We start from the raw sequence: 12,644 nt of genomic DNA, 5'->3' as shown, positions 1-12,644 counted from the left end.
TTGTTTTAACTATTTGATAAAGAAGCATTTTGGAGAAGACCTTTGCTGATACATTAACTTATTATACAGTAATAAAGTGTACATTTTTTTGAAAATTACGAAAACCAAGAAGCCAAAGATAATCTGTGCGATGGCTTTGAAATAAAGGCTGCAGTACTTAAAATAATTTATTTTTATCATTTTTAAATAGAGTCGTTAATATAATGTTTTTTAAATACTATGTTTAAAAAATATATCTTTTGCTCAATATTGTTTTTGCATAAAATAATATAGATCCAATGTTTCTTTTGCTAATAATAAGTGTTTTGGGAATATAATAAACTCTGAGTAATTTCTTTTGCCAAAAAAAGTTATATATCCCTTAGGTCACATCAATTCCAATAAATTAAAAACACCCTATATTTCTTTTAATCCTTTTAAATAAATTTATAGGTTATTTTTTAATCGTTCTGAAAAATGTATAAAAGTGTATCCATCCGGTTTTGCACGCGACCTACTCGTTTAGCGAAAATGCTATCATTCATTTAAAAAACATAAAAAAAAACAAAAGAACAATTATAAATTACAGTTATCTAAAAAATATCTGATAAATGCTTTGTCATAAGAAAAATATGATATAGTAAATATATAATAGGTACTTTCATTTAACGCCATATTATAAGCGTACGATTAGCTAAAAAAATTTAAAAGTTATTAATTATTTAAGATTATTTTAGAAAATTACTTTTAATTTATCTTCCTTTAAGTTTTACTCCTTATGATGAATTAAATTGAACGCAAAACATTGACTGAATAAATATTATTTATCAACGTCTATATGGTTTTTAAACTAAGTACCCACAAAAAAATAACTTTATTAAATACTGAACCACATAGATGCCATGATCAATCAAAATATAAATCTGGAATGAAATAATTACTTTTTTGCACATGAATAAAGTTGAATTCACAAAACCCTGCACAAAAAAAGCAATTTAGTTGAAATTCTCGATATTATGATCGCTAGCAAGCTTTGACAGAAATGCATTCATGGATATTCGACGAGATTGGAAGTTAAATCGGCTGCGATAAAATCTATATAAAACGGTAATTTAAAAAAATATTTTTTTTTATAAAGCTTATAAATTCATTATTTTAAATTCAATTACACAAAATCAATCTTCGTATTGTTTTAAAAGCAAATAGTAGTCAGTATAGAGACAAATAAAAGTAATTTAAAAAAATATCCATTCTATTAAAAGCCATTTTTATTAACTCAAATGTAATCTGAAAAACAATGACATAGTAAAATACCCTTTTTAATTCTCGAAATTAAAAAAGCATCTCAAATTCGATCAACTCTTATTCTGCTTTTTCTAGTTATACCCTTACAGATATCGATTATTTATGTAACAGAATAGCTTAGAGTATTCATGCGACAAATAAATTTTACACGTTTTGACAAATAGACGGTTGAAAAGTGCCAGGAAAACCGCGATAGCAGGAAATTAATGGAGCAAGAGCAAATTTTATCGCGCGCCTTTGGTAATATGTTGGTGAATTGGTGTGGGATTGGCTTTTTATTCAATTATCCTAGAATTTGATTGTTATCTGGATTTAGAAATTCGGTGCCTAAAATGGAAAAAAATTATTTCTTAGTAGATTTAAAAAATTAAATTTGAACACTACTCATACTAATTAGTTTGACCCTTCATTAAAAGAACAATAAAAGGTTTACCTCTATGTTCCGTTTAAATGTGGCCAATATTAAATATGTCTGGTATTTATATTATATTATTATAATATATTATTACATAATATATTATAGTATTAGTATATTTATTTATATATATTTAAACTTAATTTCCCTATTGATTTATCGCAAAACCTAATTATTACAAATCATGAAAATCTAAACAATAATAGGTGTTGCGGAAAATGTATATCATAATAAATTTCCTGCAGTTTACAATCTGTTTTTACCGGACTTGTTTGTAATGTTTTATTAAAAATATATAAATAATATTCCGAAATACGACAGGCTGCATTTTCAGGTATGAGTATGATTAGTCCGACGTTGTGCAGTTATTGTGACGCAAGCAAAACCAATTTACGTAAATATAACTGACGCAAACTTTCTGTCCGCAATGAAGTATTGTTTGAGGGGATCCATAATGCTTCCAAAGAATATGATAATGAGAATTGTGATATGATAATTAGGGCACTGGGTACTGCAATATGCTAACAGGATACAAGAATCTATATTATTTAACTTAGAATTTTTTAAAACTTGTTACAGGAAAAAGAAGGATCCAAAAAAAAAGACTAACTGCAAAACCCTTGCTATTCGGAGTAATAAATAAATTTAGGAGGATAAATATCACTCTTATTGACATGCAGACTAGCTTGGATAGTTATTTTAAATACATTTTCAATTTTTATTAAAATTATTTTTTTAAATGTACGTATGAAGGTACGTAAAACCTGCATCAGACACATTTTAGAAATACCTAAATTTTCGTGTAATATTTAAGAGAAAATTATTACAATTAATACAGTAACTTCTAACAAAGTCGGGCGTTTACACTAACGTCATACTAAAATAAACAACGTACCAGGCGAATAGCAGAGCGCACGAAATGCACGCGATTGCATTGCACGATTTCATATTTCGCCTTTAAGCACCTCTTTATGCCTAATGATCGATTCTCCAACCTGTATAACAAACTACAAAGATACTTCTACTCTCTAACATCCTGATAAATATTTTAACTGAAATGAAACGTTTTTAAAGGACAATCTTTTTTATAAAGCCTTTTATCCAAACAAAAACTCGAAAATTGAAATTTGGCTCGTAAAAATCATCATTAAAGATATCAATGTCGACCGCGAATTGACAAATGGAAAGAGGAAGCTGATGATCAATAATTTTTAACAGTATTTCGCTGTTCAACGTATTATAAATTTTAAAATCCGGTTAATCTTCTTCGGTGCTGACTTAGTAAAAGTTAAATTGTGTAAAAGATGGTTCTTTTTTTGTATTTTTAACAGCCCTTGTTGTGGCTTGTTTACATTTGCTTGTTGGCATTGCTGTTGCTTGCTGAGGGATGCAGGTGAAGCGCCGTTTTTCACGACAAATATAAAAAAATAATATATTCACATCTCTACGTTAACAATTTATATTTTTTTATATTTTATAACAAACTATTTCTTTATTTTATCTGATTTACATATCAAAATTAAAGTAATCATCGGTTAACATTATTATTTATATGAATTGCATCGACCGCCACCGCATAGGTTAATGCAGGGCAATTAGCAGGAACAATAATCCTCTACAACACCTGCAATAATTACTCTTACGACGATATGCCGCTGCCAGCCAAAGCTTCTTATTCTATGCCTTAGTTCTTAATTAGTTCTATCCAAACTACAGGAAGTAAATTACCGTTATATGACTCAGTTTGCATATTGATAGTAACCCAATTTTCTAAGTGAGAAAATAATATTAAATAGGACTTTTTAAATTCACAAGGGTTTAAGCCATTTCTTGATTTAGAAAAATAGAAAAAATTAAAAGATGCAACTTTCATTCGTAGATTTAGAAATTAGTGATATCCTGACTATAAATGACGAGTGAGTAGAATAAAAAATGAATTTAGTAATTTTGGAAATGTAATAATGTAGAAAATATGTTGTTTTTTCAGAACACATTCAATCTAATAAATGATTCTTATTAAAGAAAATTAAGTTAAGTATAATATTGGTGATTTGGAGTTAAGATATAAATATCTCATAACACCTCCTCTTTATAAAACAACTTTATTTAAGAAGACTTTCAGCTATAGCTTTTATTTGTGATATAATTAAATTCATCCAAATTTAAGATGTATTTTACCTTCTTTAGGAGCAATAGGGACAGTTAAACAATATTAGGCAAAACAAAAACGGACAAATAACCCTGAAAAATTCTCTTGTTAATTTCTAGGTGTTAAATACTCCTGCTAGTAACGTCGAACTCTAAAGAGCAGATTGGCTATAGCGGGATCGATCTTGTAAATATCGAAAACTTTTGTCAGCCAACTATTGGGTCCTGAGTCGAAGTCAAAACTTTTTTATAATCAATCCAGGTACTTGAGAAGTCTCTCTATTTACTTCTAGCATGACTTATAACTGAATCAATAATAAGTAGGTTCTTTGTACCCTGTGCTCCTTTCTGACATCCAAACTGTTCCGCTGCTAGAATTTTATTTTCAGTTAGGTGTTCAGACTTTTTGGGCAATTTTTCATGTAAGGATCTTATACAAAGTTAATAGGCAAGTTATCGGTAGATAGTTTTTAGGGTTTTTCTACTTGGTCTTTATTTTTTAGCAACGATATTGTCACACGTACCATAAGAAACTCAAGAATTAACACCAGGTTTTTGAGGATTGACTGAAACTGGTGAGGTATGCCATTATGTGCGTAAATGGCTTTCTCTAGTAGTACCCCCATAGCAAAGTTTATTGAAAATTGGATGCGCATTGGCAAAACTCTTTGACAAAAGGTTTTGCTCATTTAAAGAACTACTACCCGTAAAGGCCTGTTAGTTTACATCGCAATGTCATAGCCGAGTATTAGATATAATGGAAATCAATTAAGTGATAACATTTTCGAAACTTATCAATTTTAAAATGTTTTTTAAAAGTAACATAAAAAATAAATTAGTTATTGGTCGAATTCGTAAAATAATTAGCACTTTATTAAATTTTATGGAAACTGAAGCGGAGCCTGGAAAAGTAAAATACTCGAACGGTAAAGAACTCGATTGAATTTCTTAGAAAAATGTGTCAGTAACTTATATTCATTCATCTCATACCCAAACTATAGGATGGAGTAATGGGGGTTTAATAGGTATTAAAAAGGATATAGGCAAACGATAACGCCTTAATTTAGTGCATACAGGTGGTAAAAATGAATTTGTTCCTAACGCATATGTATGTGGAAATCAAATATCACAAGTGGCGACTATCATCAAGACATCAACTACAAAAAATATAAAAAGTGGGATACGGAATCTGATTACGATTGTTACGATTGCCACCATATCATTCAGATTTAAATTCAATTGAGCTAATTTGATCTGAATAAAAGGGATATGTGTCAAACAAAAACAATAAACAGTAAACGCGTTCATTAAAAACAGCAGAAGAGGTCGCTTACGGTTAAGTATTTGTTTTTTGCATTTTTGGATTCTTTGGAGTTTGAGCTACATTTAATGCGATGTTGGGTAACTAAATGTAAAATTTTTAAATATCCGAATTATTTTTAGAAAGGTAAGACAGATATTTTAGTCAATCCAACTAAAATATTTTAGAAATAGAAGAAATATTGGAAGTAGTACTCTCATGCGGCGAATACTCAAGAAAAAGAGCGAATTATTATCCTGAAAAATCAAAATATAAATACTGCAAATGATAATTAAAACCACAGTAGTGTTGCAGAAAATGTATGTGTTATTTAGAACACTTCAGAAGCTCAGAAGTGCAAGAGTTGTGGTTAAAATATCCACGTTATTTGCGCCCAAAGTTTCAGTACAAGCAATGAAGAAGAACATTTAGAGAAATAATATGTAATGTGTAATATTAAGCCTGTAAGAAATTGAAAGGTACATGAATTTAGGTGAATAAGAAGTTGAAAAAAAAGTTGCAAAAGCTGCTTTACTATAAATGGGATGGGCTTTATAAAATCGGTACAATAAAAGATCTATACGCTATATATGACTCTATACGCGAGAATGAGTTTGCATAAAATTTATGTGCCATTTAGAGCACTTTAAATGCTCAGAAGTGCAAGAGCTGTGGTTAAAATATCCACGTTATTTGCATCCAAAGTTCCAGTACAAGCAATGAAGAAGAACATTTAGAGAAAAAATGTGTAATGTCTAATATCATACCTGTAAGAGATTGAAAGTTACATACATTTGGGCAAATAGGAAGCTTTGGCAAGAAAAATGGGCTTTATAAAATCGGTAAAAAAAAAGATTCAAAACTTTCTATACGCGAGGAATTAAACCCAAAGTTGCGAATTAATTTTGAAAATCGAGGACCTTCGAAAAGAGTTTATTAATCATAAATCTGCATTGTACACTACAGTTTTTTCAAAAATGCTATTATACTGTTACAAAGTTACCTTACTACATCCCTGTCTTAGTCAGATTATTTTAACCAATATTTATTCTTTTACATTTGTACTTGAGGAACTTTTTTTAAAATTCTAGAGATTAGTAGAAAAATCTTATTTTGTATATATAGGGATCTGATATAAAGTTGAAATTTATCTTATGATTTAAGTAGGCAAGATAATCAACAAGTGATTAGACAAAGTAAGTGATTTAATGGAAGTAGTGAATAAAAGTCTTGCGTCTAGTGCTCAAGTATGCTTATTTATTAAACCAATAGGAAGTGGTTTTTGGAAGGTGTTTTTAAACTAAATTGTTAGAATTCGGAATAGCCACTTCAAAAAGAGATTTATCTTACGTTGCTTATTCACTAAAACTAAGTCAGGTCTGTTACAGTTGTTACTTACAGTTTGATCTGTTATAATAGTACCATCCCAATAAAGCCTAAAGTTTGCAGTTTACAGAATCCTTTTTGGAACAGACTTATGGTAAAGACGCTTTTTATTCTGCAGAAGTTTCAGTTTTACAGCGAGTTCTTTATGTATAATTTTTGCTACCGCATCGTATTTCTCTTTATATTCTGTGGACGCAAATATTTGGCAATTTCCTATTATATGCTGGATTATCTCAGATGTTAAGCATCTATATTTACATCGAACATCTTCAACAGCTGGATCCTTTGCTATGAATTTTAGATAATTACACGTTGGAACAACTTGATCTTGGATGGCTGTGTGAACCCTCTGCTCCGAAAAACATTTGTCCTGAGATCATCCAGTAGTTTGACGCCCATTTGTCAATATGTTCTTGCATAATCTCGTCAATATGTCTTCCGTGCAGAGGCTTCTGTTTCCAGTTCTATATTTTGTCATTTAATGGTTTATTACATTTTTTTCATTTTTCAGTTTAAGTGGAATAAACTCATCTATTTGGCAAATAGCTGCATGGAGAGTTGTACCTAGGAGACTTTACAAAAAAATAATTTCTCAAATTAATAATTTGTTGATTCATTTGCTTTTCTAGATCGATAAATCCTTTTCCTCCCTCGCATCCTGGTAGCGTGGTTCTCTCAACCGCACTCCTGGGATTATGGTATTTATACTTAATAAGGAGGGTTTCCATTTTCCATTATAAATTCGCAATATTCGTTCTACTCCATGTAATTACACCAAATGAGTAGCTCAGCAGTTAACAGGCATATGTGTTAATTGCCTTAGAAAGATTTTTGCTAGTAGCCCAGTACTTAGCAGCTGTCTTTCGCATGATTATTACGAGTACTGAATTCAACCCGAAATTCATGCTAATGTCTGTCGAAAATTCTTCAACGATTTTAGGTGTGTTGTCCAGTTGCTAGTAGTTTTAGGTCATCCATATAAAGTAGATGGTTTATTTTAACGATCTCGGCCTTGTTATTTTTGATAGAATATCCATAGTTGGTCGAGTTTAATGTTCGTAATAAAGGGTTCATTGCCAGACAGAACCAAAGAGGACTTAGCGCACCTTGAAATATACCTCTTTTTATTAGGATAGATTGCGTTGCAGATAGATGATATTGCAGGTTACTTGGTATATGTGTATTGATTTTATAGATTTTTAGTATCAAAAGAATCCAATTATGGCGCATGGAGTCAAAGGCTTTTTTATAGTCTATATAAGCCATAAAAAGATTTGTTTTCTTGGTATAGGCTTGACTACCTATCGCAGAGTCAATGATCATTGTTTGCTAAGGTCATCTTTGAGCAAAATATAAGTTAAAATGTTAAAAAGAAGGGCATTAATTGAGAATTAATCAATATGTCACTAACAAACTTTGTTAATCGGTCGTCTGTACACCCTAGCTTCTTTATCCAGAAATTGTGTATTCGATCAGGTCCCTATATTTTCCATTTGTCTGCATGTTTCATAATATTTGTGACTTCGTTGGTTGTCAAGGGATTATGTCTTATTTCAGGGATATTAGCGACACTTTTTCTTTCTTCATTAATCCACTCGGCGCGTTGATTGCCTTTTGCCGGTATTTCAAGCTGGTCTTTCCAGAACTGCTGAATAACTTCTTTAGTAGAATATGTATTGTTTTTTTGTAGTTGTCAAATACCTAGAATTAAAAGATTAAATGTTTTTTCTTGTTTAGTAAAAAGTACATAATGTTGTTTTCTTTAATTGCTTTGCTTGTATCGTTTTAAACGAGCAGTATATACACTCAGCTTTTGATTGAGTGTTTCTAAGCAGTGTTCCACAGTGATTTTTGGTACTCTTTTCTACTTGGTTCTCTTTGAGTTCTTGCCCTAAGCTTTACACCCGAACATCTGGTTATAGCCAAAGCTCCACAGCAGATTATCGTTTGTAGTTTATCTGTGCTTAATGTATCTGCAACAAACTCTGGTAGAATGATTCTCTTATGTAAACTTATCAAAGTTCCAAGTTTTTTCGTTGAGCTTAATAATGGTTTTGTGGGTCTATTAAGCGGGTCAGAACCGGCATATTCTAGCATCGATCTTCTAAATTCAATTGCTAGATTATTTTTGAGAACTTGTTCATTTGGTTTGGATTCTTTAGTAGTTTATTCTTAACCATCCTGATGATTTCTAATTATTATTATTATTATTATTTTTCTGTTTTAGCTCGCTGATTAGCGGTGTTGTCAATTTTATCGGCCTGAAGGCAAGATGAATTTTGCTATGGTAGATTTAGGAACTTTCGAACAATGTTGCATGTATTCAGTATAACAGATTTCTGTATAGTGATAATCATCCTGGAGGAAAGACCCAATGCGTTAAGGTATATACATTATCTTGCCTCCATTGTTGTTTTATCTCCTGAGTCAGATCTGCGTATTTAGCAAGTTTAGTGTGTGTCGTTTCTAGGACATTATTGGTATTTGGCACTGCTATGTCAATTAGAAAGGTGTTCTTTTGGGCTTTGTTTATTAAGATTATATCTGGTCTGTTTGAAGTCAGCGTCCTATCGGTTAAAACAGTTCTGTCCCAGTAGAGGCGAAAGTCGTCATTTTCAAGTACAGTTTCTGGTTTGTACTGGTAATAGGAGCAAGTTTCGCCAATAAGATGATAAAGTTTTTCCAGTTCTTGATGAATAATTTTTGCCACACAGTTATGTCGGTGCAGATATTCGGTAGCTGATAGAGATGTGCATCCTGATGTTATATGTTGAATTGTCTCCGGTACGCTCAGGCATTTTCTACATCGATCGTCGATTACTTTCTTATCTTTAGTAATGTACTAAAGGTAATTTCTTGTAGCAATCACTTGGTCCTGTATCGCCATAATAAAGCATTTAGTTTCAGGAAATAGATCTCCACGAGTCAACCAAAAGTTCGACGTTTCATGATCGACATGTTCGGCATTAAGTTTATTATTGCCTTCTGCTTCTATGTGTTAATTTTAATGGCTGTGTGCTCTGATCTTGTTACAGTAATGTGTTCTGCTATACCTACACGGAGATTCAAGGGTGTGTATCCGTTATCCGCTAGCACCACTGCTCTATGAAGAGAAGAGGTTTCCCTCATAGTAAGGAAGTATTTCTGAAGATCTGCTACTTGTTTTTTGAAGAGAAAAAAAATATTAGTTAGTCCTCTGCCACCCTTGGATCTGGGAAGAGTAAGTCTTTCGATGGCTGACTGAGGGTGGTGTGCTCGAAACGTCGTGAGGGTTGTTCTGGTCTTCCTCTCAATCTCCTCTATATCAGTCTCTGTCTACCTAATGACTCCAAAAGAATACGTTAAGACAGGGATAGCGTAGGTATTAACTGCTTTAATTATGTTCCTACCATTCAGTTTAGTTTTTAAAATTTGCTTAAGACGATTGATATATTCCTTTTGGAGGTTCTGCTTCATTTTCTTGCGCTCTGTGTATGGGCTGACTGATGTACGCCCAAGTACTTATAAGTTTCCCCTTCTTCCATAGCCCGAATGAGACTACCATCTTGTAATTCAAGGTTGTTGGTGTTGTGTTTACCTTTGATAAGTGTTTGAGTTTTGCATTTATCGATACCAAAGCTCATTTTAAGGTCGTGGGAAAATATTTCAATTGTTTGCAGCAATGAGTTGACATGCGTTGATGTCCCAGCATAGACTTTGATATCATCCATGTACATTAGATGTGTAATATTATATAGGTTTTCCCTGTTATTTTTAACAGTAAATCCATGTTGACTTTGATTAGGCATATGGGAGAGGGGATTCAAAGCCAGAAAAAACCAGAGCTGACTCAGGGAATCTGCCTGGAAAAGGCCTTGTTGTATTTTAATAGGCTCAATCACTAAAGTTTCATTTCTGCAGTTAAGATTCAACTGTGTGGTCCAGAGACCCATCATATGTTTTAATACATTGATAGGCGGTGGAGCGACTTTATAAATCTCAAAGACCTTAAGCAGCCAAGTGTGTGGAATGGTATCGAAAGCCTTACGGTATTCTATAAAGGCGGTGTATAAGTTTTTCTGCTTCTGTATTGCTTGTTCCATAATTACAGTGTCTATAGGTAACTGTTCTTTACATCCTTGAGACCTCTTAATGCAGCCCTTTTGTTCTAGAGCGATAATTCCGTTGTCTTCGCAGTGCTTATAAATTATTTTTGCAATGCATGCTATAAGCAGTTTATAGATTGTAGGCAGGCAGGTGATAGGCCTATATTATGCAGGATTTTCGGTATCGTTATCTTTTGGTAGCAAATATGTTAGTCCTTGCGCAATGTAAGTTGGTATTGTGGTTGGTTTCTGCAAAAATCTGTTGAAATTACCAGCTAAATGTGTATGAGTGCATTTAAACCGTTTGTACCAAAACTTATGAATTATGAATTCGGTCGTTATCAGCTGCTTTCCAGTTGAAGGAATTTTCCACTATCTGCTTGAACAGCTCAGAAGATATTATCGGCTCGTCCATTGGTCTTAGTTCTTCCATTCTGTCAATTTTTTTTTTGTATCCAGGGTGCTTCGACATTATGAGTTGTAGGTACGGACCAGATTGACTCCCAAAACTCCCTGACTTGTCGTTTAGATGCTGGTTTACCACTGTCGTTATTGGTGACATTTATAAGCCTCCGATAAAACTATTTCTCGTTGTTCTGAAACAGCCTATTGGATGTTTTCCTAAGGTTAGATTCTTTATATCTTCGAAGTCGTTGTGCAGCAACGCTTAGTTTTTATTTGAGAGTGTCTAAAACTTCTGCTATATTATGATTGGGAGGGTTATATATGGCATGGGTTTTGTTTTGCCGCATAACACTCTCGACTTGCTTGGTTAACTTACTGTTTCTTTGTCCTTGAATGTAGGCGGTGAGTTGGCCAATATCTTTTCTAAGTTTGGTTATTTTGTTGTTTAATAACCTTTCCCAAGGTCGGACATATTCTGTTGTGTAGTTTGTATCCGAATATTTCGGACGTTCGATTTATTCCTCCAAGCTGGTGGGCCCTGGAAACTTTCCCGGAGCCTGAGCCCGGGGAACCCAACCCGGTGGATGGCAAAGAGTGAGGCTGACGCAATAGGTAGAACACCGTGTTTCAGGCTAACCCCCTGCTATACGTGAATAATGGTTCCAAGAACACAAAATACAGCCTCGGACGAGCGCCGTAACGGTCGAGGATGGTGCGGGAACACCAATTGGGTAGGAGAGGCTGTAAGAGACGCTTCACTACCCCTCTGGACCCCTTATTATTATTATTATTATTATTATTATTATTATTATTATTATTATTATTATTATTATTATTATTATTATTATTATTATTATTATTATTATTATTATTATTATTATTATTATTATTATTATTATTATTATTATTATTTTAACCAAGTAGGAATATAAAAAGGGCCTAGAAAGCTCAAGATCCACTTCGCTCCTTCCACTACATCTTGCTTTGCTGCTTTCCTTCCTGCTATACACGTCTGTATCTCTTAAACTTCAATAGACTGCATATATGTAGGGATTATAATGGCAAAAAATTTTGTCATATATCTAGACCCTATTGTACTTGAAATTGTATATTTTGGTACTCATAGAATTAGATACTTTTAAGTTTATGTAATTTTGTTTGCAACCAATGTTTGTTGGATTTAGGCCCAAAGAAAACATTCTCAAACAACTATTTTCTAGTACTCCACAGATAGACTAAGCAATCTAATAATAGGAAAGCACAAAATATCTTAAATATCTTATGAATTTAAATACAAGTAAGCGCTTTGCCAAACATTACATTTTGACCAAACCCAACAATGGTATATTTGTTGGGTTTAGCAATATATAAGCCTTACTAACTTATTTAATAGTATCTCTTATAAACAATAAAAAAGCATAAATACGAATAATGACAATAGGAAAAATAGGACAATATTTATCGTTCTTTGCGAAATTAGGTAGAATTTCTTAAGCATCGCTTAAATGAAGCTATACTGAAAAAAATATATCAATATTCAAATTAGTTTCTTGAAAATTATTAAAACTACGGGCGCCTCTGAACAATGGAGAGTTAGACAAATAGTTTGAAGAATATCTTT

At 32.4% G+C, this 12,644-nt stretch overlaps 1 protein-coding gene across 7 annotated transcripts in view; it reads left to right on the top strand.

Moving 5' to 3' along the window:
* The window catches only part of LOC126745344 (whirlin), a 368,204-nt gene that overhangs the window by 137,649 nt on the left and 217,911 nt on the right, over positions 1–12,644 (top strand). The window lies entirely within an intron of this gene.

This window comes from Anthonomus grandis, chromosome 15, assembly GCF_022605725.1.
Source record: "Anthonomus grandis grandis chromosome 15, icAntGran1.3, whole genome shotgun sequence".
Lineage (NCBI taxonomy): Eukaryota > Metazoa > Arthropoda > Insecta > Coleoptera > Curculionidae > Anthonomus > Anthonomus grandis.
This window is presented reverse-complemented; position numbering and strand designations above follow the sequence as displayed.